The following is a 6,000-nucleotide window of genomic DNA, read 5'->3' as shown; positions in this document are numbered from 1 at the left end:
AATGTCAAAGTAAAGCGTGATTACGTCTTGTTTTCTAGTAATTAAGGCCTCAACGACCAATCAAGTATATCTATTTTGGGCCTATCTATGTTGGTATTTTATCATGGTATTTTACGTATACTCGTCAAAGATTTTTAACTTCATTTGTTGCATGTATGATAAGCAAGAGTAATAAGTTGGATCTCTCGAGCCTTTAGGGCATTGGGTGCCTTTCCGTCTCAATGGGACTTGAGACGTGACATAGAGCATTCCATTCAGACTTTAGAGGACATGTTGAGAGCTTGCGTGATCGATTTTAAGGGAAGTTGGGATGATCACCTACCTCTCATAGAGTTCGCCTACACTAATAGCTATCATTACAGTATTCAAATGGCCCCTTATGAGGCATTATATGGGCGTAGGTGTAGATTTCCAGTTGGTTGGTTTGAAGTAGGTGAAGCAGCCTTGATAGGGCCAGATTCGGTTCATGATGTTATGGAAAAAGTTTAGCACATTAGGGGTAGACTTAAGACAACCCAGATTCGCCAGAAGTCCTATGCAGATGTAAGGAAAAGGGACTTGGAGTTCGAAATTGATGATTGGGTTTTCCTGAAAGTGTCACCCATGAAGGGGGTGATGAGATTTGGCAAGAAAGGGAAGCTTAGTCCCAGATATGTAGGTCCTTACAAAATCTTGAAAAGGGTTGATAAAGTGGCTTATGAGTTAGAATTGCCAGCAGAACTAGCAGCGGTACATTGGGTCTTTCACATTTCGTTGTTGAAGAAGTGTGTGGGTGATCCAACATCCATAGTACCATTAGAAAGTGAGGCTGTGAAGGATAGTCTCACTTATGAAGAGGTGCCAGTTGAAATTCTTGATCGTTAGGTTCGAAGGTTGAGAAACATAGAAGTCACATCAGTTAAGGTTTTGTGGAGGAGTCAGTCCATAGAGGGAGCTACTTGGGAAGCCGAAGCAGCCATGAAGGCCAAGTATCCTTATCTCTTTCGTTCCGATTCCATTCTAGCTTGAGGTAATAGTTCCTCTCCAGTCTTTCAATTACTCATGCGTAAATTCAGTCTTAATATCTTGTTCCTTCAGTTAGTCTTGCATTTTTAGCGTATTTGCATGTTCTTGGAAATCATTTTAGTCAGATTTCAGTTTCCAGTACTTAGTGGTAGGGATTGCAGCTCATTTCCTCCATATTTAGCTAGTTTAGTCTTCATTTGAGGACAAATGTTCCCAAGGGAGAGATAATGTAACACCCTAGATTCTAAAGAGACCAAATTCAGATTATCAAAAGTTGGAGGTTCCACCAACGAGGGGCCACCTATGGACTGTAGGTTGACCCACAGACCGTAGGTGGGGTTCGTGCTTGGCCACTTGTAACTCTCTCCCCATGACAACAGGAATTTCAGTTAAGGGTCGACCAAAGGCCGGACCTACGGACCATAGGTGGGACCACGATCTGTGGTCCAGGTCCATGGTTTAAAACCCCTAGATCCCAGTCTCTGAAGCCAATCGACGACTGACCAGGACGGACCGTACGCCAGTTGAGGTCAATCAGTCATGCCCGTCGGTGGTCCCATCATATTTTAAGTTAGGGTCGTTTTGATCTTTTCCCCTATACATTAGACACCTAAACTATGTCGTTTTGATCAGTTTTAGCCTAGTAACAAAATCAGAACTTACCTAGTAAATTCATTCTCCAAATTTCATCCAATTTGAATGAAAAGAAGAAAAAGCAGTTGACCAAACCCTCTACAAGAACACAGCAAGTTTTCATCAGTCCCAGCCCCGAAATCAAAAGATTTCTCCCTGGAAATCATCACTAGGTATGTGGGATTTCACTAGTGGGTTCCTTTCACCCATTAGGCCCCTAGAATTCAGTCATATTCTTGATTCCCTTCATATTGTGTAGACCTGGGGTTTCTTGAACTTTAGAGAAGCACTGTGATTTAGCTGTTAGACTATTCCTACTCAGATTATCATGTTTTCGTAACCATGTCGCTTAATCCTTGCATGGAATTTAGAAACCTAGTTGTGTAGATTCGTTTAGTTCATGAATTACACTTACTAGGTCAGTTTATACAAATATATATGCTCCAGTTAAGAATGTTTCCTTATCAGTACTTTATTGTTGCATTTTCAGTTAGCATGTCAGAATATTGAGTTATCCAGTATATTTCAGTTATGTTGTATTGTACACATTTCCAGTTGGGAGTAGGCTTAATACCGAGTTGGACTAGGGTCAGTCACCCTCATAGTCCTAGAACTATGTGCCCCCGTAGGTTTATAAGTCCCCTCTGTGGGCATCAGATTATAGTGATCATGCCAGTCATGTCTTTATACCACTAGCAAGGTATATTGGGTTCTCTCGATGAGGCGTATACATCGGACTCCATGTTTAGCTCACGTGCTTCTATGTCTATTAATAGTAGCTCCCACAGTCAAATTCTAGTACATTGAACAGGTTACCAGTTATATTTTAGTATTCAGTTTCAGCACATTATGTACTTGGTCATAGCATTCAGTTTAGTTCATATTCAGTATATTTCAGCATCTTCACCATATTCAGTTTATATCATTGCTCAGTATGCTTTGTTCATTTATATGTTTGTTCAGCTTTATTCTATCATGCCTGCTCAGTACCTTTCAAGTATTGATGCATGCTCTGCGTTACATCGTTTCGTGATGTATGTTTAGGTCTTCAGCATTCAGATCACGTGTAGATCGGTTCCCGATCCACATTCAGCAGTATCAATGGTGAGTCATCATTCTTCGAGGATGACATACATGTTCTTGTACATTCAGTCTTTCATTTTAGTTTCAATTTTCCTAGAGCTAGCTGGGGGCATGTCCCAGCATCTCTAGTCAATTAGAGGCTTATTTCAGACATAGTATTAGATTTAGCTTTAGATTTGAGTTTGATTTTTCAATTGTTATTGAACTCTTAGTACATTTCATATATTCAGACTTAGATTGGGTATTCCCCATTATTTCAGTTTATCTCATGTTTTAAGCTTCCGCACAGTATTTCTTATTTCAGTATATCTTAATATGCTTATGATATGCCAGCAAGGTTAGCTTGGGGTCACTCGTGATCCAAAGTCCTGTGTTTACATCAAGGGGGTAGCCTCGGGGAGTGACACTTAACTTGAACCCCTACATACGAGAGGTTCTCTTTTATACCAAGACTCTTTAATGGTACGATAGATGTCGAATCAACAACTCATTTCTTCAACAAAGAGACATGGAAAATCGGGTGAACCGATGCTAAGTCATTAGGAAAATCAAGTTCATAAGAAACTTTACCAATACGCCTCAAAATATGATATGGGCCCACAGAACGGGGACTAAGCTTCCTTTTCCTCCCAAATCTCATCACACCCTTCATAAATGAGATTTTCAAATAAAATCAATCATCTACATAAAATTCAAGATCTCTCTTTCTAACATCGACATAGGACTTTTGTCGACTTTGAGTCATTTTCAACCTTGCTCTAATAAGCCAAACTTTCTCCATAGTCTCAGGTACCAATTCAAAGCCTATCAAAGCAATCTACCAACTTCAAACAAACCTATAGGAGATTTACACCTTGTACCACAAAGGGCCTCAAATGGAGTCATACCATTACTTGAATGATAGATACTATTATAAGCAAACTCAATCAATGGTAAATGCTCGTCCCAATTACCATTGAAGTCCATCACACGAGCTCTCAACATATCTTCCAAAGTTTGGATAGTACGCTCTGTTTTCCCATCAGTTTGAGGATTCAAGTCCGTACTAAGCTTAACACGAGTACCAATATATTTTTGGAAAGACTTCCAAAAATTAGAAGTGAATTGGGCATCACGATCGGAGATAATGGATAGGGGGACTCCATGCAACCTAACCATTTCCCTCAAGTACAAATTTGCATAATTTTCCAGCGAATAGGAAACCTTGACGGGAATGAAATATACCAACTTTGTCATACGATAAATAATAACACAAATTGAGTTATGTTGCCGCCGAGTGCGGGGTAAACCGACAATAAAGTTCATATTCAAATCTTCTCACATTCAAATAGGAATACTATGGTCTTGGGACAAACCTCCTGGGTTTTGATGCTCAATTTTCACATGTTGACAATTAGGACACTTAGCCACAAATTTCGCAATATCCTTCCTCATCTCATTCTACCAATAGACCTCCCGCAAGTAATGATACATCTTAGTGGCTCCCGAGTTAATGGAGTATCGAGAACTATGGGTTTCTGATAAGATTTGTTGTCTCAAGTCATCAATATTAGGAACACACAAACAACCTTGATATCGAAGCACACCATCTCCCCGTTAGGGGAAAGCCTCAACAGACTTTTTAAGCACATCTTCCTTCAAATCAACCAAAATCGAATCAATACCTTGCTAGGCTTTCACATTCGACACAAATGATGATTCCAAACCATTATGAACAATAAAACTGCCTTCATTAGAATCAACCAACCGAACACCCAATCGGGCCAATCTATGAACATCACAAACTAACTCATTTTTATCTTACTCTACATGAGAAATACTACCTATTGATTATAGACTAAGAGCATCATCCACCACATTCACCTTACCAGGGTGATAGAGAACACTTATGTCGTAATCCTTCATGAGTTCTACCCATCTACGTTGGCGAAGATTTAGATCTTTTTTGCTTGAACACATATTGCAAACTCTTGTGGTCGATAAAGAAATCCACATGAAAGTATATAAGTAATGCCTCCAAATCCTTAAGGCAAAAACAACAGCCGCTAACTCCAAGTCATGGGTAGGATAGTTCTTTTCATGAATCTTAAGTTGCCTTGTAGCGTAAGCAATGACTTTCCCATTTTGCATAAGGACACATCCTAATCCAATTCTTGAAACATCACAATACACAACGAACCCATCGAACCCTTCCAGTAAAGTCAACACTGGAGTGGAGATAAGTCTATCTTTAAATTCTTAGAATACTCTTCTGACCATAAAAACTTAAGTTTCTTTTGGGACAATGTAGTCAATGGAGAGGAAATCAAAGAAAACCCTCCCACAAACCTTCTATAATAACCAGCCAAACCTAAAAAACTTCTAATAGCCAAATATAGGTCTAGGCCAACTCTTACCTACATCCATCTTCTTAGGATCTACCTCAATACCCTTACCAAAAATAATGTGACCAAGAAAAGCCACATATCTCAACCAAAAGTTGCATTTACTAAACTTTCAAATAGTTGCTGGTCCTTGAGGACTTGCAACACAATCCTCAAATGATCGGCATACTCATCCTCACTTCTTGAGTAGATCAAGATGTCATCAATAAACACAATCACAAACATGTCGAGATATTGTCTAAACACTATATTCATCAAGTCCATAAATGTAGCTGGAGCATTAGTCAAACCAAATGGCATTACAAAAACTCGTAATGACCATACCGAGTCTAAAAAGCCATCTTCAGAATGTCATCTCTCTTCACCCTCAATTGGTGATAACCCGACCGGAGGTCGATCTTAGAGAAGTAACTCACTCCTTGTAGTTGATCAAACAAATCATATACCCTTAGAAGTGGATACTTATTCTTAATGGTAACCTTGTTCAATAGTCGGTAATCGATACACATGTGAAGTGAACCATCCTTCTTACGAACAAACAAAACTAGAGCACTCCATGGAGAGATACTCAGTCAGATGAAACACTTATCCAACAAATCCTTCAATTGCTCTTTCAATACTTTAAGTTATGTCAGAGCTATATGGTAAAGAGGAATAGAGATAGGTTGCATATATGGGAGAAGGCCAATACCGAAGTTTATTTCCCTTTCAGGAGGAACACTAGGTAAATCATCGGGAAACACTTTCGGAAACTCATTTACAATGTGGACCAACTCAAGAGTAGGGGTTTCAGAATCCGTATCCCTAACCTGAACAAGATGATATATGAAACCCTTAGAAATCCCTTTTCTATCTTTAACACAAGAAATAAACTAGCATAACACTCAGGTTCTAC

Source organism: Solanum tuberosum, unplaced genomic scaffold, assembly GCF_000226075.1.
Source record: "Solanum tuberosum cultivar DM 1-3 516 R44 unplaced genomic scaffold, SolTub_3.0 scf00408, whole genome shotgun sequence".
Classification (NCBI taxonomy): domain Eukaryota; kingdom Viridiplantae; phylum Streptophyta; class Magnoliopsida; order Solanales; family Solanaceae; genus Solanum; species Solanum tuberosum.
The sequence above is the reverse complement of the archived record's forward strand: the minus strand, read 5'-3'. Positions refer to the sequence as shown.